General features: G+C 37.0%; 1 protein-coding gene across 11 annotated transcripts in view; it reads right to left on the bottom strand.

Annotated features, from left to right (window-relative positions):
* The window catches only part of ERBIN (erbb2 interacting protein), a 116,377-nt gene that overhangs the window by 72,827 nt on the left and 15,828 nt on the right, over window positions 1-27,722 (bottom strand). For 9 of the 11 annotated variants that reach the window (XM_088054016.1, XM_088054015.1, XM_088054012.1 and 6 more), the window contains exons 3-4: window positions 23,205-23,316; window positions 2,006-2,062 (exon numbers count right to left, since the gene is read on the bottom strand). The gene's annotated coding sequence lies outside the window, so the exon portion shown is untranslated. The remainder of the gene's footprint in view (window positions 1-2,005; window positions 2,063-23,204; window positions 23,317-27,722) is intronic. The other 2 variants (XM_088054011.1, XM_088054017.1) reach the window with 1 other exon arrangement.

Genomic DNA, 27,722 nt, shown 5'->3' on the forward strand with positions numbered 1-27,722 from the left:
CTACTGCATTTGAATCTCACCCACTTTTCTTCCTTGGATTTAACACAAAAAAAAAAAAAACGCCATATAAATGCAGTGATTTTTACAATGGCAAACTGAAGTCTGAAGGAAACTGCAGGAGTCCCACAAATCTTCACAGAATATGCAACAACCCCAGCTTCTTTAAGAGCTATGACATTGATACTTCAGTATTTTAACACTGATATTTTCAGATGGCTAAAAAAATCTTTACGCTATGGAACTGAAACAGCTTGGATTTAGTATTATGTATTAAATTAATACATAGCCAGAAATATGAAACATTTATCCCAAAAGGATATTGAAGTGCACTCCATCCCCCACTAGCCACTTTTTTTTTTAAATATGCAGTGGAAATAATCACAGCTACTATATACCTAGTAATCCCAGCATTTTGGTACAGCTAACTGCAGCCAAGCTACTTCAGAACTGCTTTGCTTTCCGAATCCTACATCAAATAACTTTTAAAAATGAATATTTTTTTTTATCAAATAACCTCATTTTCTTTCATTGCTACTGTGAAAAAGATCCATAGAAACAAATTCCTGACTTTCTACACAGAGAAAACAAAGAAAATTAAAAACACAGAGCAACCAGACTAAAAGATGGCAAGCTTCTGGCAGAGGTAAAAAACTATAAGAAACAGCTTACATTTCAGATTTAGGTTTTTTTAAGGATTACTACTTCATGAGAAAATATTTTGCACTGCATACAGTCAACATCTATTCCAGCAGAAAGGAAGCGATTCTGTCTTAATTCCTCTAGTTATACTACCACAGTCAAAGAGATGAACGAGTGGAAGTAAAGGCAAGAGGCGTTGCTAGTCATTTGCCCATAGGAAGCAACAAACCTTAATGGTGCAGCCAGCACAACTGAGGCACTGCAGCAACAGCATGGAGTATTAGCTCAGTGGAGAATGCCAAAGCACACAAAGCATACAGCATTATAGGCTACACAGAAGGTTAGAAAACACAAGCATGTGCACACGTTTCTCTCTACTTAAGCATATGCTGTTTATAGAAATACCAGACAAAATATGCAGAAGATTTTCTATCCTTTGAACTAGTATTTGGTAATCTCAAAATAAAAGTCATTGAGGAGTCAATATTTATTAGCATTTCCACAATCTGAGCAGCACTATTAATAAGATCAGAGCAGATGGAAGCTGCTGTCAACGCTGTTGGGGTTTTTTCTTCTGGGGCAGGAGGGGGACTATGTAGCACAGTAGCAGTTCCTCTACAGGAATTCATACAGACCTTCTGACAATTAAATATTCTTTTGGGTACTCTTTTATTCATGAAAAATACTTGCCTTTGCAAACCCTAACAATATAAGGCAAAAGCAAGTTAGTGCCATCTGCATTGGCATTATTTAATAAAGAAAAAAGCTGATTCTGAACATGTGTTGCTTTTCCATAGAGTTCTGAAAGCAAATCAAACTTTGTCTTGTTAGCACATTTCACATTTTTATATATGCTCTCTAGCTAAAAAATGTTAACACATCAGTAAGAGAGAAAGTATATGATATGATGTATATCTAGGCTTTAGAGCAGCAAACCAAAGAGGACAGTAAGAGGCTCAACAAAAACTTTTAGCATTTTTTCAAGTACTTTTGATCCAAGTTTTCAAAAAATCTGTTTATCATCTGCAAGAACTGAAAAAAAAAATTACAAAACTCAGTATTCTAAAGTTCTCAAGCCAAAATACTTAATAATGGACATTGAGCTTTAAAACAGAATAATTTTCCTCTCCCATATATTGCCCTTTCTATATGTGCACACAAATACATGTAAACAGATAAAATTTACTTGGGTCTTCAATAGATATTCAGAGCTAAAAAAATCTGCCTTCAAAGTAACATGAGATGTGATGCAGAATAAAATTCAAGTGCTGTGAAGGCAATTATAACAAAACATGAATAAATAAGAGGATTTCTATTTTAACACATTAGGCAGATGGTCCAGAGGAAAGAAAAATAAGGTACTTACCACTGTGTTACTTTCTTCTCCCTGCTGCTTCTTCCCTGAGCTTTCAAAGTCAACATTCTGTTTAAGACAAAGGGAAGAATTTTAGAGACCCTATCACTACTAGGGTAAGAACAAGCCAATATTATATTGTATGAGATTTTTTTTTGGCTTTCTTAGTTTCTGTTTTGTTAAAAGAAAAGCTGTGCATGTGTGTGAATAAAAGCTTGAATATTTCAGGGTACTTGAAAGACTTCAAAGACAGCAAAACTGCATATGTTCTTTTAAAGGAGATAATTCTTTTGTGTACAAAACAAAATAATTGCTTTTTACCCTGTTTTTTATTTTAAAGCACTCTGTCTACTAAGTTGTTTCATTTTTATTCCCTTTGTAGTTACCATATTAAAATATTAAGTATCACACAGATTTTTCTTGCTCACAGTTCTGAAAAATTCTAAGAAAAAATAATCAAAAATTAACCAAAGACAGAAAGAGTACATTTTTGCATTGTTAACTTCAGGAATTTTTTAGAAAGTTGTAGCACTTTGTATAAGGCATAACAGATCTCAGATGCTAACTTCACTGAAATAGAACAATTAAAAACAAATGAAAGCACCCAGTGTTTTTGACTGAATACACACAAAATTAGTGGCTGGACTGATAGGAAGGATTAATTTTGACTCCAACAAAGGCAGAAGTAGAATGCATCTTCAGAGGGATTAAATGTCACTGTACTCAGACAGGTCATCTAACTGAGCACAGAATTACGCAGAGCAGATAAGAAGCTAAGTCAAGCTGAGTATATTCTGTCAAATTTTCAGTATCTAGAAAAGAAGTTAAATTGTGGGGATCACAGGTAGCTTCATTCAAAGGATTTGCATATAAATGGAACTATATTTCATTTCTTCCCAATAAAAGCAGAATTAGGCCACCATAAAATAAAGAAATAGATCCTAAAAGAGATTTAAAATCAACTTGTTCCAGGAGAAAACAAGTTTCTTGTTTTGGGGTAAGAAGCAGGACAATGAACTCTCACAGAAGTCAGGACGGCCACAGCAGGATTGCATTGCAATCAACTTTTGCATATCACATGGGCTATTCCTCATTTGGGAGTCACTGATGTCAGCTTCTGCATTCATACCAAATGAACTCCAATAAACTACACTGCATACATCTGTACATTCATTTTCAATAGAAGGGCATCCAAGACATGCAACTAGCAAGGAAAGTAATATTAAAGCCACAAGCCTTTCATGTTCCCTGCTGAAAAAAAAAAATCCTTATTAGTTTAGCCAGCCTCATAAATGCAGGGAACCACTCAATACAATTGAAGATCAAGAAATACATCAACGATCAAACCAGATTCTGAAACTTGGGCTCTTAAAAGAGTCAGTCAAATTGCCATGGCTGCATGCTTCTTTCCTTTCCCACAGCACTTTGCTGCTACTGCAAAACTATGTGACCTTTACAAAAACTATTTCAGAGCCACTGTACACGAATTACCAAATAGAAGAAATGCAGGTCTGCAATACTTTTGCTAGGATAAGCAGAATTCATCCAGAGAACACAACAGTGCAGAGCTAGATGTGAAAAAGAGACAGTCAGGTGATTTTGCCTCTGAAAGATAAAGACCTAAGAGATCAAGAGTCTGCAGGCAAAGCATTCACAGTACAAAAATTATCAAAGAAATAGCTAGCCCCATAATCATTACAAAAACAATAAGCAAAAAGGGATTACTCTTGCATCATTTCCTGACACCTGTTTGGCTGCCTCGTGGTAGGTAGGGAGTCATTACCATTTGAACTGTTTGCAGACTTCCATCCCAAGCAGAAGGAACTCCTCCAGTCTCAAACATCCAGAGGCAATAATGAAGCAAGTGTGTGCATGAGGGGAACAACACTACCTAAATATCTCAGGTCATGCTGCTTTAGAGATTTAGTAGCTACACAAGTCTCTGAACCAGAGACATCAGTTACAAAATAAAACAAAAGCAATGAACTCAGCGTAACTGATGTTTCCATAATGTCACTTGAAACTGTGACATTGAGTCGCATAACCTTAAGCCTCTAGCAAAAGATGACAGCTAAGAATGTGCTGTAACTACAACTGTAAGCACTGATGATAACAGAAATCTCCTATCACCACACAGTTTGCAGGAAAGCACAACCTCTCTAAGAAAATAATCTGGGATATTTGGAGGACCTCAAAGTAACCATGCACCAGAACTACAGAAGTCTACAAGACAAGTGGCTTGTGTATGCCTCAAACACCAGCAGCAGGGTGGCTGTGGCACCAGCCAAGGACTGTAGGTAACAACAGCCAAGGACTGCTGGCACGGTGAGAAAGAACAAGATGTGACTGGACAAGGGGCCATGCAGAGGTAGGACATCGCTTTTCTGGGACAAACGTCTTTGATCTTCCTCCTGGAGATAAGCACAGCTCAGTACAGGACAAACAGAGAAATGAGGTAGAGAAGCAGACACAGACTGTATGAGGAGAACAAGACCACCAAAGATCCAAAGCCCTCTGACCCATTTGCATAAGGACCTGGAAGAATGGACTGTGAGTGGTAAGTAATTTGCATAGGAAGCATGACACTTATCTCCAGGGCAGGGAAAGCTTATCTATTAATAGATACCCTGATCTAAACCCAAGCAGTGGCCCCAGGACATGCCATCAGCTGAACTGATGCTGCAGCCAGGACTGTAATCTCTTTCTTTCCTTCTTTCTTTCCTCCTCTCCTTTCTTTCTCCTGCTCTTCAATTCATCTCTCTCCTCCCTTACACCCTACCTCTTTATCCAAAATACAGTGCCATGGGTACTAACATACCAACTTCCAAGCCAAGTGTGTAATTTACTAATAACACTTCATAAGCTTTTGTGGATCATCTGACTTGCATTCCTTTCAACCAATGACTATCTACAAATCTTGGGTGCTCCCTTCCCCCTAAGGGTGCAACATCACAAAGACCTCCGAAGTGGTATCAAGTGCTTTAGATTATTAGTAGTAGCTTACCTTCAAGGTAAAAATACCTAATGAAATCTTATTTAACCATACTCTCTCTAGCACATGATCAATCACATCAGACTGACTCTCAATATGTAATATAACCAAAAAGCTCTAGCACTCAGTTTTACCGACAGAGTACTTGGGGGAACTATCTTAAGTATCCATCTTTTTCCTACTCTTTCCTAATTAAAATCCAAATGCTACTGGAAAATTCTTGCCAGATGGACTGTCGGTCTGACCCAGAGCAGCCGTTCCAATCACGTTCCAATGCACTCCAGGGTTGCTCACAACTGAGCAAGTATTTCTCATTCCACTGAAATATTTCAGTTCCAATTTACCACTGGCTTTAGACTACAGAGGGTGATGATAAGGACAGCCTAAGAAAAATAGTGAAAGACTGAGCAGTCAGGGATTTGTTTAGGAAAACTAAAGCACTGGAAAAATTATATCTGGCCAAGGGCATCAAGGGCAACAAGAAAAGCTTCAATAAGATAGCTTCTTTGCCATACAGGGGGAATTAGACAAACTTCAGAAGCAGGTCCACAAGACCCTCAAAGTTCAACAAGGCCTTAGGTTGGGGCAATCCCAGACACAGACTGAGAGTGAGAGCAGCCCTGCCAAGAAGAACTTGAGGGTTTTCCTGGATAAAAAACTGAACAACAGTGTGTGCTCACAGCCCAAAAAGTCAAGTGTATCCTGACTTGTATCAAAACAGCAACCAAGGGAGGTAATTCTGCCTCTCTCTTCTGGTCTTTGTAACATCCCACCAAGAGTACCATGTACAGTACAAGGAACTCTTTACCATGAGGATGATGAGGCACTGGAACAGATTTCCCAGAAAAGTTGTGGATGCCCCATCTTTGGAAGTGTCCACAGAAAGAGGATGTGAACTAGATGATCTTTAAGGTTCCTTCCTTAAAGAAGGAAGGTGATTTCTGTGTTATTTCTATAGGCACATGGGTGATAAAAGGAAGACTACGAAAATGTGGGTCCTCTCCAAGGGAAATGGGAGAACTGGCTACCTGGGATATGGAGAAGGCCAAAGCACTCAATTACTTTTCTGTCTCAGTCTTCACCAGGAAGTTCTCCAGCCACCTCACCGGAGCTGCAGATGGCAAAGGCAGGGACAGGAACAATGAAGAACTAACTACCTGCTGTAGAAGAAGATCTGATTTGAAATCATCTAAATGAATGTGAAGGTTCACAAGTCCATGGGACCTGATGAGGTACATCCATAGATCCTGAAGGAATTAACAAAAGAAGCAGATAAGCCACTACCTATCATATTTGACAAGTTGTGAAAGTTCTAAAGACTGGAAAAAGGACACATAACCACCATTTTTAAAAAGGAAAATAAAGACCTAAGAATTTACAAGTCGGTCAGACCTCACCTGACTGCCCATAAAGATCACCACTGAGCATATCCTCCAGAAAACTCTGTCAAGGCACACAGAAAACAAAAAGGTGATTTGTGATATCCAGCATGTCTTCACAAAGGAGAAGTTCAGGTCTGACAAACTTGGCTGCCTTCTACAATGGGGTTACAGTTTACCTCAAATCCTCAGAATTCTTTCAATTGCTTTTGGAGGTCAACTTTGAAAGAATACTGATGTACCCAGAACATGTAGCAAACCTTCACAAAACAGATGAGGATACAGGGTCATACTTCAGTACAATGAATGAGGCCCATGCAGTTTTTACTTTCTCCAGACTGTTTTAGGAAACAAAACCAAAATGAAACAGAAAAGAGAGAGCAAGAAAGAATGGGTAAACCACAACATGCTCTTCATTTCAGGAAGGGTTGGAAGTAAGTATCTTAACAACTGCATCTCTCGATAACCGTCCTCCATTTTAAATACTGGAAACAGTACAACCAGCAAAGTATTTCTTTAAATAACTCCAGGAGAGTATTGCAGAATCCAGATGATCTGTGCTTGTCCTTAAATAGCCATTCATATTAAGCAAGGAAGTACATTTAGCTACAAAGACTTTAGACTGATCAAAATTATCCATACCAGAGACTCATACTAAGCAGAAAGAGATCCCATACTGAACCAGTAACGTCTGTCTAGTAAATCAAGAACAATTTTAGGGCAAAGAGATTAGTTGGTTTTGTGCCATTTCAAATGGGGATGAGGAATATCAGGGGTTCCAAGAAGACTGAGGAAGAACAACTGTATGCACCATTGGTATCACCATACAAGAAGACTTTGCCTGCCAAAGGATACCCATAACCAGATTTGTTTTTTAAGTATCAGGGGAGTACATGAAGATGTGCATAATCATTTCATACAGAATGACAGTAAGTTTTACTGGCAGTGTTTTCTGGCAATATTCTAATTCACTACCTGCCACATTGGACAGAAATGTGTGGCTTACAGTGAGCTAACTTGAATAAACAAAACAACATATGATTTTGATTGAGGAAACAAAAGATAAACACAGCTGAGAAAATATTTATCTCTAGACAGTCTATCTTTTGAAATTGAACATATTTTGCACAAAGTAGACAGGCCTGTAGACCACAGACAGCTTAGTTCATCTCAGGTTCCCAAACTGGAGAACAAGGAGGAATAACAGAGAAAGCCCAGGGAGACACAAAGGATCCAGAAACCCATCTCAGAAACAAATCCATCTTGTTTTTCCTGGAAGCAGATGCTGTCATCCTGTCCCACTGTTTCTTGTTGTTTCAGTATCTGAACCAAAGACAGACACTTAGAGTGAAGCAAACACTGAAATATCTCATTAACAGAAATCTATCAAGTTTCAGGGAGCAGAACTATCTTTCTACTGATTTTGGGTGGTCAAGTCTAAGATGTTAATAATGAAACATTACCTTAAGCATCAGACTGACCTACTTGAGGATTTGTTACCTCTTAGTACCAATGCTGTCACAGCTGCTGACATCCAGAATTCTTTAATGCAGGAAGAGGACAGCTGATGGCACATTCTAAGCAGGCACACAAAGGTTCACATTTGCTTCCAGAATGCCCCAAAATAACCTGCTGGTGTACTTGCAGGGGACATGCAGTTCAAAAGTGTTCTGCTAAGGGCTACAGGTATGCTGACCAACATATAGAACGTGAAAGGCACTACAACAGGCCCGTGGACTGGCTGACTTCCTATATGACTTACATTTTATTATCAAGAGTTTCACTGTTCTGTCAGATTATCTACAGTTCTATTAGAGGCCTTTTTAATTATCTTAAAACTTAATGGCCTGCCTAGAATGCAACAAAGTGAAGTTTTATTATCTACAGTATCATAACAGCACTTTTGCACAAGACAGCTAAGGAAACACATTCATACCTGTCCACACACAAATATATCAGAGCTGCTGAATTTTGTGGCTGACTACTTTTCCTTGGGGAGGTTGGTCAAAAAAGGGTCTCCAAGGCATAAATGAAGACTGCACCTGTGGCCTAAATTTTTTTAAAGGCAGTATTTCCACCTCAGTGGACATAGCTACAAAAAACTTGTCAAAACATTCTGAGTGCAAATTATGGTTTTGCAACAAAACAAGCATACATAGACCTAGGAAAATTGTCTGGTGTTCAAAACTACCTTTTATAACAGTACAGTTAGTGTAGAAATTACCAGTATGTCTGCATGTGATCTCATCAGTGAAAAACTGCCATAATGCACATGCACCAGATTGGAGGAGTTTCAGATCACATCAAACTGCAAGAAATCATATACGAATCAAGATGCCTGTTTCCTGAAGCATGAGCCTCAGCACATATGCTCTGAAAAGTTATTCTATAATATAAAGAACAAAATACCATCTTGTTATTTAGCACAAACAGTTAGATCTACAACACCCTCAGAAGGCATAGCTGTTGCATTAAAAGTCACATTGTGACTTTTAATTGCCTTTAAACCCCATATTCTCCAGAGGAGCAGTAAGATATAGCACTATTTTACTTTCTTTCCCCAAGCACTGAGAACTTAAGAATGATGGAGGTTCTTAGGTGCCTCTCTAGATCATGTGGTCCAACCCACCACCCAGCCTAACCACATCAGAGCAAACCAACATTAGCTGCTACAAAATCAAACTCTACTTTTGAGTCGAAGTCAATGTCAGTTTGTAAAAAAAGGAAGCAGATCAGTTGGATTATTTGGAAACATTTCCAGGGGAGAGAGCTGAGACTTAGTGTTTTTTGTTAACCATGGTGTTATATGTTCCTGTGCCTCTACTCTAGCAAAATTTTCCAGTCAATGCAATTAATGTCTAAGGTAGTCATATTCCAAGTCTTCCTAAAGCACCTGAATAAACACATATTGATTCAATCATATGTGAATGCATAATGTAAAATGTTCCAGCTCACATCAAAAAAATGGCATCAGGCAATTCCCTTTGCAGAATGAAGATGGCTTATAACAATATACTCAGCTTTACAGGTAAGTAGTTATTTTTCACAAACTTAAAATTTATTGAAACCTATAAATCAAGGTTGCTTTCCAGAATGGTAAATGCGAGGGGGATTAAACTTTACTGTATGCTGCTCTTAATCATTCTGCTTAAGGCACTACTAATGTTTACTGTTTCTGTTATTTAATGCCATCACATTAGCTCAAGTAACCAAAAACCAAGACAAAAATGAAAACACAGAAAATAGAAACAACACTGGTTTTCTACTCCCAACTTAACGCTAAAAACAAAGAATTTTAGGAAGGCTTTAAAACATTACTATTCATAGCATCCTTAAACACTGTACTTATTTAATATACACCTGTCTTAATTTAAAATAAACAAGTTTAGTAACCTCTTCATAACAACTTGATTCCTGTCTTTGAAGTATACAATACAGCACGTACCCAAACTTAATTAAAAACAAAAAATAAACCATGCACAGCAGAAAACTACCAGAGGAGGTGGTTTTGTAGACCACTTATCTTGGCCTCACAGATCATTCTTAAGGACAAACCCAACACATTTCAGAACAGCAACAGTCTGCACCCTGTGGAGTGTCACAATTTTTTACCTAACCATTTTTCTGAAAGTGGCAGTTGTGCTAACTCAGGGATTAAAAGTGAGCAGCTGTGCCAAGCTACACACTGAGGTCTAGTTAACCCCAACTGTAACTGAAGAAGCTGTGTTGTTAGTGGTAACAGAAAGACTACAACTTGACTCAATATGGGAATGAAAAAGAAAAAAAGGATTCTTTTTTTCAAGCTAAAACTTTCACACAAGCTTCAGCCATTTCAAAGATTTCCACTGCTACTAGAGAACATTAACTTTTGAAATAACTGAACATACCTATATGACATGGAGAGGCCAATTAGCACCAAAAACAATGTGACACAAGCACTCAGTATAACAAGAGAGACTGAAAATTGAAGAGAAAACTCTTTACATCTGGTGCGTTCACCCTTTGTTCCTATGCAGCCCTGTTCCTTTTCACCCCTGCCCCCCTTCATTCTTTAGTTTCCCGTCAGCACATGGATCATAGACAGTGACCTCTCCAAAAGGTCAAAGCTTTTTCAGTCCTACTGTTGTTAGCCACAGCAAATGTGGTCAGAATTCAGCCTTTTTTCACTGCAGAACAAGAGAGACTGATGATGGGAAAGATAAGGAATGTGGAAAATTTGGAAAAGAAGTGACAAAGAGAAAAAGAATACATAAGACAGATTATAACAATTGAATCAGTAGTAATATTTATAGCTAAAACCACAAAACTCAATCATATATACAAACAAAACAACACCAGAATGTACACTGCTTCTACACTACTTTTCTAGAAAAGACATACTTGATCAAAATTAATTAGGTGGTAAACTTGTATTATGTTATTATCATGATCCTTGTTTCTTTTTGTCTACTGCCATTCATCAGATAAACACTTTTTCCTCCCCCACTTAATCACACTCACATCTTTTATTAGATATTGACATACTTTAGGGAGGGACATATCTAATTTTATTTATGCAGTACTCCAGAAATATGGCACCAAGTCTTATAGAGCCCATGGGCATGTATAAAATGCTGGTGGCAGCCAACACCCACACTTTGTGTGCAAACAGTACTTGTCTAAATATTGCCTAAGTAGATGCTGACTCACTAACAGATAACATGTTAACTACTTAATATGAGGAAAAAAGAAGTGATCTAGATACTAAAGCAAGTGTGTCCAATCATTAGAGAAACAGAAAGCACATGGAATTAAAAACTGGATACTGAATTCTCCAATAATATGTGAAACTTAATCAAATAAATCCTAGGACAAATCCTCCATTTGAATGAACGCAAGATTGTCATAGAGTGTGCATTCTTGTCCTGACAAACAACCTAAGGTTCGAGGCCTCTTGGATAATATTTGACTATAGGTTTCCAGCACTCCGGATGAACCACATTGTTTTACATCCCAATAGTAAGACCAATAAAGATGGTCTATTTCTCTGCATTTAAAACCTAGGAGTCAAATATACCTTCAATACACATGCTGTAGCAGGCTGATATTCTGCCAGTTATGACACAGGTTACGCACAAAACCAAGCCCTAGAACTGTTTCAAACTATCAAAATACAGACGGTCATGACAGAATTCAGATTACAAATGTTACCAATTCTGAGAATGCTTGTTGCATCAAATGTTTGAATTCATCTTGTGCCTGTGGCCTTTTATAGCTACTGGTTGGTCCAGGAGATACTGCTGTTAAACAGCTGAGTCTTTATACCTGAAATTATCTAATTATGCATAAAATACTGAATTCTTAGAACTAATAAAACCTAAGTTATCTTAATATGTTATGAAATTGATACTAGGAATTGGATTAATCTTTTACATTTCACATAGCTCAGAAACATGATTTTATAGCATAATGGAGATTTCACATTGAAATTGTCTCAAAAAGAGAAGAAACTATCAGCAAACAGTTGCTATAATTGTATACTTAATTATAGATCTCACAATACCAGCCAAGTCATTGTTAGGGTATGTAAATTCCTGAGTTCTCTTTCCTTTCAGGGCAGAGGTGAGCAGTGCTAGTCAAGCAACACTTAAAGCTATTTTTAGATGTTATTTCCCCCCAACATGTATAGAGGCATAACTTCCCAATTAACAATTGCTATGATGAACCTTTTACTTCCTTCTGCATTTTTGTTCCCCACTGCTTTACAAAATTGAATTAAGAGACTTCACTGGCCAGTTTGATTACAAATACAATCAGCAATCTGACAACATGCTTGCAAAATTGCTAAATATTCATATCCACGAAAGAAACCTCAGCTGTGCTCTTAACGTGATATAAAACAAAAATATTTGTGTTTTATTGCTTGTTTGAGTGGGTTTAAATAAAAAAAGAACTATCAGATACTTGTTATAGTTTCAACTGCACACACCAACCTGAAATTTAGTGTTGTCTATAAACAGTAACAAAGACACTAGGAGAAATAATACATTTCTATATTGAAAACAAAAATTATATAGTCAAGCAGCAACAAGGTAGAAACAGAGATATGAAAAAATGTTTAAAAATACACTGATCTGAAGTAGGGATATACCCTGAAGGCAAATGGCCAGTAGCAAAACTTTTTTTTTAAGCTCTGGACAATTGAACAGGTGTCTTCCTGGAAGCTGGTGTTTCCTGTTTGAATTGATATTAAATTTGTAAGTAACTACTACAGCTACTGATGGTGACTAAACATATAAAACATCAAAACAAGAAGTATTTTTACCCTACTACACTTCACACAGGCATGCGCCATCTGTCACTGAAGTATGATCTGTAACTCTGTGACATTATCATATTACTCTCGAAAAGACTAATGCTACTGCCTAATCTCATGGTTTGAGCCAATTTCTAAACACTAAGCCTTGGCTTGCTGTCAGATCTCACTACCAGCCCAAGAACCCATGACGGAGCACAATTGTCACTTTTTATCATATAATTTAAAGCTACCCAACCCCTTTGTCGCAGGTAATTTATATTCTGCAAAGAGTGTTAGAGGTGATTTGTTTCACGGATGAAAAGGTGCTATAGAATCCCCCTAGATTTTTGCTATGAAACAGGATAACAATCCCCCTCTAACACACAAAACAATCCAGGCCCATAAACTATCTGAACTAAAAGGCAAACAGCTCATTAAGATAATAAAAAAATTCTGTTATTTGAAATTACAGAGCTGCAAGGTAATTAATCCCCAGCTCACAAGACAATTTAAGGAAATTAATATGCTAAATTTGACTGATTGGAAAATAGTCCTAGCTGTTCCTATCTAAAAAAAAAAAAAAAAAAATCCCTCTGCTGGTTGAACTTGAAGTAACCAATTCGGACATAGCTTCTCAATCTGAAAAAAACAAACCCATAATTGTTACTTAAAAATCATGTGTGGACGGCAATTCTGGAAAGGAGCAGGATATGAGTTTGTTATATTCCCTTCAATAATGAGACTGCAGTGAGGGTTGTTTTGTCTCAGTTCTTACCATTTTTAAATTAAATTTAATTTAAACCAACACAGCATCACACAGAGAAGTGGCAGTTTGTGTGTAGTCTGCAAAAGAGTAGGCTTCTCCTCATTCCCGATTTCTCATTCTTTGCACAATGGTCTTGTAAAAATATACTGCCTGGAGGAATATGCCCTTCTTATACTGACAGGAGCACTACCAAAATGCATCTCCTAAAATGCATTTGAAGATTATATCCATACATCTTTCAAAATCCTTTTTACTGTAGTTGTCCATTACAGTTCAAAAGGTCTTCCAGTAATAAGTGAAATGCACTATTAGATCTGATAGCCAAACAATGGAGGTTCTTAGGGGTTTCTGGCTTCTAGATACTGCTCAATTCTCAGTTCTGAGACAAGACAAAAACAATAAGATACAAGCTTTCAAAACAACCTGACATCTATTTAATCTAAAAATTAGTTTTTTTCTGGATCTTCCAGATCTTCACCAACAAGCTAGTACAAGATCTAGGTGAATAAATTAAGTCTTTATTTAAAGCTTTCATAGCAATAAAAAATGTCACTTGTTTATCTGCAGGTTACTGGATTCTAATTTCTAGAAGAAAAACTGCATTAGATGACACCTCTAAGCAATATTCTGGCTAGCATAAGACACAGCAACTAAAAAAGAGAATAAAATCAACCTTTTCCAACAGGTTGATTCCTAACTTGCAAGCAGGCTCTGTTAACCGTTGAAAAAGCACTAGAATACTTTCCACTATGGAAAAAGCCTCAGTACTAAAGATCAGTAGTGGGATTAATGGACTCATTTCATTCTAGATACCAGCTTTCATTTTAATTAAGGGATTAGAATTTAGACAGACTTAAAATGATGGACAAAATCACTCAACAGTTTTAATGTCTGTGCTCTATGGCAATGCACATAGTCCGGTTTTCCCATGAAATTACAGAAGTCCAAAAAATAATGCACATGAAGTTAATAGTTTCTAGTGTTCACAATAATAAGACTGGGCTGGGAATAAATGCTAACAGTATGACACATAAAAGCAGAGCCCAGAATAAGCATTAGCAGTTAGACAGCAGTAGTATTATTAGCGCCTTGTTTAAAAAGAAACAAACCTTTTCAACAGCTTTGATTAGACTGGCAGACCAGCATCTAAATCTGAAATAGCAAATACTGAGAGACAGAGCTTAACCAATTTATCTAACACCCACTCACAAGTTTAAGACTAATGAGCCTTAAACTTTAATCTTGCTAGATGTAAAAATGCCTGGGTAATCACACCCTACAGATACCAAATCTTTACCTTCTATAGTTATTCTTTGCTTTAAGTGCATGTGAAGAACACTAGAGTTCACGTGCTTGAAAATAAGGAGCCTTGACCCTACGTAAAAATTTGACTCTTTCAGAGGTATGGGAATAAAAAGAAAAATAAGGAAAAGGGAAATATCAAAATATAAAAAAGGGAAAAGAAAATCTGAGTTGAGTTGCTAGTATCTCCTGTCAGTCCAAGATTTCTCAGAAATATAGTACAGATCTCCAGGTGATCCTTCCAGCGACAAAGTCCTTAACAATGATGAGAGCCCCTAAAGAGTCACCTCTCTTGGTTCCATATCTTTCCATTTTGATTTCTTCTGCTGTTGGTCACCCCATTCCTTCCCAGTCCTCTGCTGTTTCCCTCTGTTTCAACATGGGTTTTTTTCATGCCCCAGGTTTCTCCCCTGCATTTCTAATACTAGTGTCTCTGACATGCTTCCGTCTCACATGAATTTTCCGGATGATAAGCACAGCTGGGGACTGTCTACTTAAATTCAATGCATATAAAACCAGGACAAACTCAACCATCAGCGAAGTTTTTATCACATGCTTTGCTTACTTCTGGAAATCACCAGTACTCTGTCCATTATTCTGACCCACAACTCTCCTTGTTTCTTCATCCTTTGAATCCCTGCAGTCACACCTGTCCCCAGCCTCTAACACTGTGGAGTGCCCCACAAAGAGGCGGGGATTTGCTTTTAGACAGGGTTAAAGTGAGAGGCGTGGCTTGAAGTCCCGGGAAGACTGGATCCCACCCCTCCGTTTAGGGGAATGCGTCCTGTAAATCCGGGAAGAGTTGCTCCACCCCCAGATCTCTCGTGGGGTGTCACCCAAGGTGTTCAGCCTTTCTTGTACTGCAATTCGTCGTATTCTGCTGCATTAACCCCTCCTATTGTACCCCTATTGGTTTGTGCTCCTGGGGCTTCTCCCTTGCTGTGTCCCTATTAGACCCAGATCCTAAACTCCAGCCTTGCTCTACCCCTTAAAGCCCACCACCCTGCCTTAGTTCTGGGTTCTCCATCTCTGGATTATGCTGGGTTAATTCCTGTGTTGGTGATGCCCCAATAAATGGATTCCTGAGTTGATTTCCCACGTTGGTCACCAGTGGCTGCACCTCCCTGGACATGACTGCTGCAACATGACTCAACAAAACACACATAACAAAACCTTAACCACACAAACTATAATTACAAAAATAATTTCCAGGACACTGCTTAATTGTATTGCTGGTTTAAGTACTCTTATTTTTCCTCTTTTCCTTTAAAGATATAAACTGCTTATTTTCACTTACTTTTTCAAACTATTTTGTCAAAATCAAAAGGAAGACTCCTCAGTCAGTAAAGTTAGCTTCTAGCACCATCTATTCAGCTTCATCAATTCTTCAGAACAACTCTCAATAGCATTCCCACACAGATATATAAAATGAATTCACTGTGTATTCCTTTGTATTTTCCTTGTCTCTTGCCTTCACAACAATGCTTAAAAATAAAATCCTAACAGTTACAAGGCTGCTGTTGTGCAAACAGGACTGCTCATGAAACTGAAAAAGTGTTTACCGTCACCATCCCCCACATAATGTGCTCCTCTACTGAGCTAAGTCACCTGTTCTGAAGGACAATCAACTTGTTGTCTATCCTAGGCATGTGTTGAATCATGAGAGGCAATTCCAGTTTGTTTACTGCAACTCCTTTAGGTTACACATAGGGTAATCATAAAGCTTTGGAAAAGAATTGATTTTACCCATCCTGAATGAAAATGCACTACTTATGTTACACCTATACAAATACATGCATAAAAACCAAATAGAACAGCTATGCTGATACAAACGTTTAGGCTTTCTAAGAAGAAAATTTAAAGCAGACATATCTGCCTGGTCTGTTTCTTTAATGCTCTAAATCATAGTAGGCAAAATTAAGTTTAATAAAAACCATAAAATCCAAGAAAATAATTATTATTGAGTCCTGACTTTTTTTTTATTCAGGGAGAAGAAGAAACCCACAATTCTACAGTGAGAGACAGGAGTCAAGCCATTTCCTTGATATCTGAAAAAAGCTAAGTTCTTTCCCCTTGTGCTCCAATTGGCTCAACTACAGCTATAGAAACTGCCTTCTGTTTTCACAGAATCATAGAATGGCTGGCGTTGGAAGGGACCTTAAAGATGATTAGTTTCAACCATTTTGCCCCAGGCAAAGGCACTTTCCATTAGATCAGGTTGCTCAAACCCTGATCTAGTCTGAGATGGGGCATTCCCAGCATCTCTGGGCAACCTGTTTAGAGTGCCTTGCAATTCTCACAGTAAAAGATTTCTTTCTAATCTCCAATTTAAATCTACTCTCTTTCCCCCCTTGTCCTGTCACTACACACTCTTGCAAAGAGTCCTCCTCCATCTCTCTTGCAGGCTCCCTCCAGGTACTGAAAGATGCTAAGGTGTAAGGTCTCTCTGGAGCCTTCTCTTTTCCAGGCTCAAGAACTCCAACTCTCTCAGCCTGGCTTTATAGGAAGAGATATTTGAGCCCTCCAATCATTTTCATGGCCCTACGTGAAACAGACCTACTACAAAAGGTCCAAACTTTCAGAAAGTTTTACCTCTGGATTCAAGGGGAGGTATTTCAGCTCCAAAATAAATTACAACATTTGTAACTGTGAATAGAGATTTACTCTGGAATACTTTTTACTTGAAGCCTGCATTTTAGCACAAAAGGTAAGGAAGGACTAAAGTAAAAACCACATAAACATCTAAACTGAGTAAGAACGTTCTCTTGGTTGAATTTTACATGGCTTGGTATTAGGAAAAAAGACCAGAGAGGCTTCTCCATCTAGCCACGAGTCAAATCAAGCGATTTTGTATACTCAAACAGCAGCAGTTGAATGCAAAAGATAAGCAGTGCTCCTTCCTCACTTACACAACTAGTTCAAGGGGTAGAGAAAGGCAGCATAAAACATCATTTTACATGATATTCTGGGTAAGATATTAATCCTCTACCATAAAGCCAGAATGAACATAATTAATTACAGGATTACAATCAATTTTCTGACCAATCAAAAAATTTAAAATGTGAACCATTTGTCTGTTGAATAAGCCTACCAAGGAATCAGTTTGATCATCAAATTCTTCTCAACTTTCTCAATTACTAGTGTCCTATTTTGCCACGGAAATTAAACATATCTGTTAAATTTATAAAAAATAACTGTATTTTGGTATATTTTATCTCACTGTCACTCACTTTAATGGTCCTAACATTAACATCCTAGATATCTTAGGTAAATCCCCTTCATTCTTTACTTTCTGAAATCTTCAGCTTCTAACCCACAATTCATTGCTATAGCTTTTTTCCCCCTTCATTTAATTAACAGATGCACGCTTCCCGCTACTGTATTAGCCTGTTTTAGATTCAATGTTTTCTAAGCATCTAGTAAAACATCCTTTAACTGATTTCCCTTTAAAACTGAGTAGAAAAGGAATTCTATACAGATGATTTCACTGAATGGCTTCCAAGTGATCTTTATAAAAAGGAACAAATAAATGCTGCTGATTAAACTTCGTATTTATTATGTACAATCAAAGTCAATTCACAGTCATTTATACTTTATCAAAAACAAGGAGGTTTTAAATACACTACTGGTTATTTGTCTCCTTTCAATAATAGGTATGACTCCAAATCCTTTTATAATTATTTCTAAAAATACTGCATCCATCATCTTTTTTAATGAACATTTTTGTATTAGTAGTACAAGACCACCTGCACATAAAAATGAAGTTTCCTGTACTTAGGGAGCTAGTCATCCTGTATGTGACTGCAATTTGATAGCCCACAGCAAGCTATTTCTGCTGTGGTCACAGAGAAAACCAATTGATAAGTGGGGTTTTTTTTTCAGTTTTCATAAAGATCGAATTGTCCTTTTTCTTCACTTTGCCCTTCCTAAATTGCAAGCAGCTATTTTAACTATCAAACACATCACTTTTTCGACCAAGGGTCAGTGACATTACGCAGATCGACCATAAGCATTTTCTTTTCTCCTTCAAACTGAGTACCCAACACTTTTTTCTTTATAAACATTTTTAGAATTATTCATCTGTCTTTCACAAGCAGTATTTCCAGTATCTTGCATTTGTATTAGAAAGAAGTTGGGTGGTTTTCCTTCTGCACATGTTTTAATAGATACTCGACTTGCCTCTTCTCTGTAACTGATGTTTGCTTCAAATCTTTTTTTTTTTTTTTTTGAGGAAAATCTGTCATCTCTTTTCACCCTAAAATCAAGCTGCTGCTCCGTAACAGGAAAACCCCACTCCTTTTATACTATTTACATAGTCAGCTAGCTCACTCTTAACAGAATCTTTGTCTTCATTTGCTTATCAACAGAAGTGTAAGAAGACTACTTGGACCTGCAGAAACACTATGCCTTTTGTCCATTTATACAAAAATGATGGTCTGTCTTGGATGGCTACGTCTTCACAGATGTGTAATCTCTGGTATAACATCATCATGGCAATATAGCATTCCAAAACACACAGCACTTCCCATGCTACTCCTCCCCTATAAATCAAAGCAACTCATTCCTTTTGCTTTCTGCATAGAAGGCTTCCTTGCACTTGATGCAGATAGGCTAGCTTCAAATTCACCTGGTCTTATTCAGTAAAATCCAGTATTTCTAATCCTGATGTGGACATCTATCTGTAGCTCCCCACACCATTGTTGTATGATCCTCCTGACACAGGAATGATACAGGAAGGAAACAGTACTTTTTATATAAGCTTGTGCAATTAAATTTGTAAACTCGTACAATTGTTCATATAAAGAAAAGTGTTTTGGCAGAAAAACAAACTATGGCACATCCATCACCACTACCCACAGCTGCCTACTGAAAGTAAACCATTCTTTCAGGCATTTCTGTCTCACCATCACATCTTCCCAAAAGGAGGAAAATATACTTTAATATTATAATGTATACAAACTGGATCATTAAGAAAAAAATATCCTGGGGTTAGGGGGGAAACAAGAAACAAGAGGAAAGGAGGAAATTGTCAGAGATGTCTGTGACAGACACGGAAGCAATATCTTAACCGAAGAAACAGGCACTAGCATTCAAAAACTGTCAAAAGCAAGTTTACTTGCCTACACTGGCTGGTACTTGATTCTATCTCCATGGAACAATGTAGATGGAAAAGAAGAGAGGGAAGAGGAAGCCAGAATGTGCCATGCCATTTAAATACTTTAGAAGAATTCTCTGCACACTTCCTCTCTGACACCACCACACATTTATAACGCTGCTTAAGAAGTTTTTTATCTGCTAGTTACTAAACTGACAAACAAGATTCAAGAATTGCTTGTGTAATGCAAGCATGAGTATCCCAACATCTAACCTTTGCATAGAATTAAATTTGCCTCTACGGAGACAGGATGTTTTCCTCACAATACCCAGTTCTGGCCATGTGACAGCCAGCAAGCTTATCACACCAGTCAACTCTATGATAACTTAATCTTGTTTAGACTCTCTTAGCAGTGCACACATTTTAAGGGACAAACTAAGTACCATTCTTCATTTGTCCTTAAACAAAAAACACATTTAACAAAGCAGTCTAGAATATGTTAACAGAAGTACCTATGAGTCTGAGAATTATTTCAGTTATTGAGACAGCTTGTCCATAACCTCTCCTGCACTACAGGGAACACCAGGCTCACAGAACAATGAGTTCCCCAAGTGCATTGCCAGGATAAAATACATCTCATGCTGACTAGTTTAACATTCACAGCTGAAACACCTGAGATACGTCTGAGCAGGCACTTCACGCCAGAACTTGTCAAATATAACTAGGAAGAGGGAGATTTCAGGCAGCATTTGTTGCTACAAGGAGAAATGAATCAGCAAGTCAAGAGGGCTCATAGATAAAATATGCAAACCAGAGCTTATGTAACGATCTTGGAACATGTCCAAAATAAAGAAGTCACAAGAATACTGAAGGGACGGGATACAGGGGATCCTTTTCAGTCAATGTAATTTTCTTTATTCAGGTGAGAGTCTTGATAGCAAGACAATGAAATAGTAATTTTCTTAACTAGCTGTAATTGCACAGCTTCAGAATTGCATCTTTAAATAAAGCATTTTCAGAAGACCAAATACACTCCAAATACATTGCAAAAGAAGCTGTTGTACTCTGCAAGAGTGAAGATTTCAATCTTGTCAAATTCATGTATCAGGCAGTGCATGGATTACAAAAAGTTAAAAAAAAAACCTGAAAACTTTTAGTCTTGTGTTTCTTTCACGTACTTTGGCTATTCACAAGTAAAAACTTGTTTATGGTCTCTATTTCCATGTTGTATTTCAGCAACTGTAAATACATGTTGATACATTACCTTCACATTGGGTCTAAGCATTTAACATTGTGCTCTGTCAAACTGTGAATTTAGCAGCTTGACATATTACAGTGACTTTTCCAGAAACCTACTCATTACAAAACTTTTGAGAAGCTGGAGAACACACACTAAATTGGCATTAAAAAGCCTCTATCCAAGATGATCACAAAACATGAGGAACACTTACTAGATCTTTTGTCTACAATACTTCATCACAACATGCTTTACAATTCAGATATTAAAGATATGTGTGCAGCCACTAGCTTATGAAAAAGAATTCACTTCACAATCCTGCTCTTTAGAGTGGGTAGAGATTTTCTTCCCCCAGTAAAGATTCATTAATCAAGGCTGCTAATGAATCAACTATTAGGAGTGAAAAAGGGACTAGACTTAAGAGTAAACCATTGCAAAACAAGAAACAAACTCTAGATTTAAGCATACCATTTGAATTACCCCAGTAATACTGAAGGGTTTCCAAGTAAAAACAAGCAGATTCACAATGAAGCTATGATTCTAAAACAATGTTCTAATTTAACATAAAATTATTAGCAACATTGAAATATGTGTGTCTATTATCTTACATATATTCAATGTTATTGAACAATATTAGTAGCATAAAAAAAAGGAAGAACCTCCTCTAAATCCAAGCTGCGCACTGCTGCCTGAATTCTCCACTTTGTGGTTAGCTTGGCAGTAAGCAGAACAGTAGCAGCTTATTAGAAGTCCCAGCCTATCCAAATGATAAAATCCTTTCTCTTTTGTGACAATTTTTTCCAGAATATCACTCTCTAGTCAGAGAACTATGAAAGAACTCTCTGAAGTTTAACAGAGAAAAATGGCACTTTTAAAAGCTGTGTAAACAAGGATGTACAGAAACAATAATGTGAAGGCCTCACACAAAATATCAAGTACTTTTAATATATATATATATATATATATATGTATATTTAGGGTTTCCCTCTCAAAAAAAGAATGTGCTCCCCAAAACCTAACTTTTTTCATTAAAACCCACTCTTTCCCCATGAACTCATTTTTAAGAAAAAGTTCCTATACTTGGTACTGTCTTTTGACAATTTTTCCTAATTTAAGTATCATGACTTCTTTATTTCCAAGCCCATAATTTCTGCAATTATTAAGTATTTAAAACATTATTTTTGCCATTAAAATATTTCCCATCTCAAAAGTCAAACATTTTCTGTGGCTAGTTACACATATTTGTGGGTGCATTCTAAATACATTCTTGAATCAAACCAAAAGATGGTGAGAGCAGAATAAAAAAAAGTGTTTTCTCAACAGTCCTTATTAGGACTAAGACAGTATATTATCCTACTCCAGTATATACTGTAATCTACTAAAGATTTCTGTGGCACTACAATTAGGAACAAAAATTATTAAAAAAAAGGCCACATCATTCTAGTTATTTTTCCCTGTTCCTCTATGACCCCTTCCTGAGCATCTACATGCATCTGTTATTAAATAATGAGATCTAAAAAAAAAACCCTTCAGTGTTAGCCCATTCTAAACATACCACTAACAATCTAACAAGTATACAGAACCACAAGACTGTTTGCATACAACAACAACAAAAAAAAGCTGATTCCCCCAAAGCAAAAATAAAACCAACCCAAATCACTCTAACCTTTCTCTAGATAGAAAAATAGCGTCTAAGTTAGCCTATCCAGGGCAGAAATATTTGTTTAAAATTAATTTTATTTTTTGCACAAAAGTAACCTGAATACATTACCATAAAATGGGTCATTAATTCAAAGTAAGGAAATAATGCAGAAAAATAGAGCAGAAGTAATGGAAGTCAGGTTGCCTCTACACAAGTGTTGACACAAAGCTATATCAACTTTAAAACACAAACAGACCATGCTCTGTGACTCAAGTGCAATAGACAGTGCCAATACAGTGAATACCCTCAGCACCCCTCAAGAGAAAGCAAATACAATCCACATTTCTTATGCATCATCCCTACAAGCTACCATAATACAAATTCAGCAGTTAAAAATTTGTCATTCTTATAAGTGTGAGTGGGAGATTTTAACACACATTGAAAAGTGTAACTGAAACAAAAACTGTGCCAAAACATTTGTTTCCCCTTATCTCCTTCAACATATGTGCACAGTCACCTACCCAAATCACTCCACCACTGCCAATTTACACCATAGGAGCCTGAATCAGTTTCTCAGCTGGGACCACAGATTCACCAGGACGTCGAACAGTTTATTAAACCATCCACATGGATCTGTGAAAGAGAATTAAAAGAAGTGTTTTCAAAATTATGGGTGTAAGCAGCCTCGCACAAAACTAAGAGCTTCAAATCCACACATTTACTTTGTTCTACACCAGAATCAAACACAGACAACACAGAAGCAGTAATATGTAGCTTACCACAACAACCACCATTCTACCAACATTCATTTTTGTTCTTTGTCAAATCTGAATGTAATGCAAACAGAAAAAGCATCTGTCAAAATACAGAAAACAGAACTGATTATGATCTCCTCCTACAGTAGCCAAAACTAAAACATATACACTACTAGCAAGCTAGAGCTCCGAACACCTCCGTTATTTATATGAATGGAGTCAATTATCATATTAACAAAACGTAACCAAAACCAACAAGAAGTTATGTGCTCGACCTGGACTGAACAGCTTCCTCTTCAAAGCACTCTTTAAAGTTCTGGTGAATCTCAAGCGTGTTCTCTGAAAGAGAATCTATACCACCCACACAGACGTGAATGTTCCCACAGCCCTCATGGGGAAATAAAACTCACTGCGACAGATGAGTCTTTAAAAAAACCTTCAATCATTTTAACTGGACCTGCCAGCTGCCTTTCATTTAGCTTAACATGAGGTCTTACTCAAGGTCTGCAGCTGCAGCTATTGGCAGGAGTGGAGACAGTTGCTTACAAGTAGTTGGATCTATTTCTCAGAAGCTTACTCTGCCTGGTGAGCTTTTGTGGAGTATTGCCATACACTCTGTATGCTGAGAATACAAAGTTTTAATATCTGGTCCTGGCTAGTAGGCCAGAATAATGCAGAACATCCAAGATGCATGTGGAACACACCCATGGCCTCATCTTGGTGACATTTGTTGAAGCCAGTTCAAATGCAGTGCCGAAAACCAGAATAATAGTTTCTTATCTGTTTTCAGAACAGCTAATACACCCCACCCAAAAATGGTATAATCAATCTAGATTTGTACGTTGATAAATGGAATTTTTCCTGAAACAAGCTATTCTTCAGGAGATCAGATCCTGATTAGTTCTTAATAGACAGTCACAAAACCGAATTTCATGATTCCTGGAGTTTCAAGATTCCTAAAGTTTCTAAGACAAACAATGGCAACAGAATTGTCAAGAAAATAAGTGTTTCTGCCACTGCCAGAACACTGTGAGATTTAACAACCCCTAAAGCATCCATAGTAATAGAGAGGTTTAACAGATCTTAGCTACCTTTTACAAAACATTGCTGTTATCAGCTCCCCAGGGTGTCATGGCCACTCCAACTAGAGACTCTGAAGGACGCCATGGTTAATGAATGCACTGCTACTTTCCTAGGAATAAAAAAATTGGGCTGTTGTCCCTTAAAGTGGTGGCTCTGGAACCTTCCTTCTAAAATTTTCCTACTGCTTTCCCACCTACAGCCAAATACTAACATAAGTACCACATTAAAACAAGTTTATATCTAACCAGCAACTCTCTTCATACACACCCTGTTTAGAAACTGATGGTCTATGACACAAAGCCTGAATAGCTTTCTTAGCTCTTAACTAAGGAGAGCTGACTAACTTTCCTGTCTCTTGTCTTGTGATCTTCCAGAGAAGATGCAGTTCAATTTGAGACATAAGTGGCATCTTTATAGATAAAGAATGGACTGTTGAATATGCTGTTGCTTCCACATTAGCTATTCAAGTTTGTAACTACCTGGCATCTATGATACAAGTACTTGGTGGTGAAGTAGACTCCAAAAGTTAACAGCTGAGGAGGAGTAAGAAAATAAGAATTTTACACATCACTAGAAGAAAGACCTTTGACACTTCTCCTAATGCAAATTTTCCCCACAACAGGGTAGCTTAAAAAGTAGAACTAAGGCTATGGTCTACTTCTGGCTTTTTCATTATCACAGACTTGTAATTTTGAATTAAAACACACTACCTAATTAATACCAACAAGCAAATCCAACTCAAACCCCTGATGGGCAGGTCACTGTACAAAAAAAGGACCCATACACTTGAGTTATAAACCCATTTCAGAACAGTTATGAACAACCAGGACTTCCAGAACTAGCCAGATTTGAGCTGTTGAATACGTAAATCATCCTTTGCAGACAGTACGTTGGAGCTTTTGTGGCTGCAAAGATGATTAGGAGAATCAGCTTGAATTTTAGTCTACTATCACACTTGTGAAAATAATGCTGCATTTCAAAAAAAACCACCAAAACTTAAAAAACAGAAAATCAGAACATTTTTTTTCCATTTTACTGTATCTAGTTCACTGTTACTGTTATTCCATTTTTCAACATGACATGAACGATCAAGGTCTGCTTATCTATAGGAAATTTTGTTAAAGTGCTGTGAAAAATCAGATGTGGTTAGTACTGCTATCAAGTACTTCACAGTTTGCAAGAATGTGTCCTAGAGTCTATGCTAAAATGACTTGTAATATTACATTATAAACCAAGGATACCTGTAACTTTGGCTAAGCCTACTGGAAAAAGGTGCCAGATGGAACACCACAAAGGACACTACTTTCACTTGCACTCAGAGCCAGGAAACATTGTTACACCACTATCTTAGCAATGTAAGAGCAACTAACGCTAGCAGTGAGTAGTGGAAAAAACTAGCAGTAAAATTAATTTAGAAATATTCTACTAATTGAGTTTTAATATTGTAAAAAAGGTTAGTTGAGATACTTATTAAGTCAGTGCAACTGCATCAGTATATCTATGCATAAAATGTAATATTTTGTTTTCACAATGAACAGGAAAAAAAATCATTTAGTACCTCAGGATTCTTCCCCTCCATTTTCTTCATCTACCATGAAAAAAATTAAAAATGCTATTTAAAATTTTTTTAAGCATAGTTTAGCTGAATCCAAAGTGCCATATAAGAAAAATAGAATATATGAGCATAACTACTAGCAGTGCACATACAAAATCAATACTTCAGCAAACATATTAATGCAGTTGGGCATGAACTGCTTTCTGCAATCAAGTATATAATTTGTATATTTTTTGCCATAAAGCTGGACAAACAGAGGATGCATATAATTACAGATAACATATAAAAATGAGTTTGCCTATATTACAAGAAGTTGTTTTGATATGTATTCCACTTTAAAAAAAAAAACAAAACAAAACAGTAGTAAGTGCTTAAACACACTTGACTACAATCATTAAAAGTGTTAAAAGATAATATGGTTATTGGAAGCTAGGTGATTGGCAGGAGAGGGCATCAACCTGCAGATACTTTGTGAGCTTAAGTACTTGATGTTGAGTAGCTGACTGGTTTGTATGAAATCTTAACACTTAAATTCTACATTGGATCCTAAATTCTTCTCTGGTTTAATGACTCCAGGGGAAGGGTAGAAGGAAACCCACTCCAGCAGTACACAGTAACCTCACTAAGCTCAGCTTCACTACTGGCTATTGCTCCAGCATGCAAGACTCACAGTTCATATTCAAGCGCCAGGACTGATACCAGAAAATACATGATCTCAGCAGAGAGAGAACAAATAATTTTTCTGGATCTTTAAATATCCCCCCCACCTTATTTCAAGATACAGAGATATAAATACAGGCACATACACCTAAAAAGCAGTGTTCAACTTCTATTCTAACCACAAAGCAGAACAAATGTAAAAATACATAGTTACCTTTCACAGACCATTTCTGCCCAGCATTTTAACACATGCCAGATGCACTGAAACTACATGCCAGTCCCTCAAAATCTGACTCTTTCCCAAAATCCTAAAACTGCAGCATCAAAAAAAGAAAAAAAATCTTTGTGTTTTAAGTGGAAAAAATGCAGGAGAAAGGCAACTCTAAAAACAGTAAAAGTGAATGCAGTTGATAATATTTCAGTCACCCATTCACTTAGAGGGGGAGGGATTAATGCAAACACAAAACTGTACAAAAAAACCCAAACACTTGTCCTCAGGTTCAGAGTCAATTTCAATTTACCACACTCCAGATTCTTTTTACAGATAGACTCTCAAAAGTGAAATAACAAATGAAGGAAACAAAAAAACATGCAACTGTTCCTGTGTTCATTTGTAAAGTCAGTACACTTCAGTATCTTAATAACTAACTAGACTATGAATGCATTTAATATGAAAATCCTAGTATATTTTCAATCTGGGGGTTAAGGAAGGAAAAGAAACAACCAACCTTTGCATCACATTTTCAAAATTAGCCCCAGATAAATTAGTATCATTACACTAGCTACTCACACTCAAGTATGCAGAAGATCATAATTTAGAAACTACCTTCATGAAGAATTCAGTATCTCCAAATCCAACATAGCTTAATTCTTGTACTACATAATTTGAAAGAAAAAGCCTAATACATAAGCTATCATCCCAAATATAATGTTCAAGAAAATTTGGGACATAATCTATTCTGAGCTTTTTTCTATCTTTGAACACC

The sequence above is a fragment of the Pseudopodoces humilis genome, chromosome 4 (genome assembly GCF_049639895.1).
Source record: "Pseudopodoces humilis isolate 2021_Gansu_Grassland_sample_001 chromosome 4, ASM4963989v1, whole genome shotgun sequence".
In the NCBI taxonomy this organism is placed as follows: Eukaryota; Metazoa; Chordata; class Aves; order Passeriformes; family Paridae; genus Pseudopodoces; species Pseudopodoces humilis.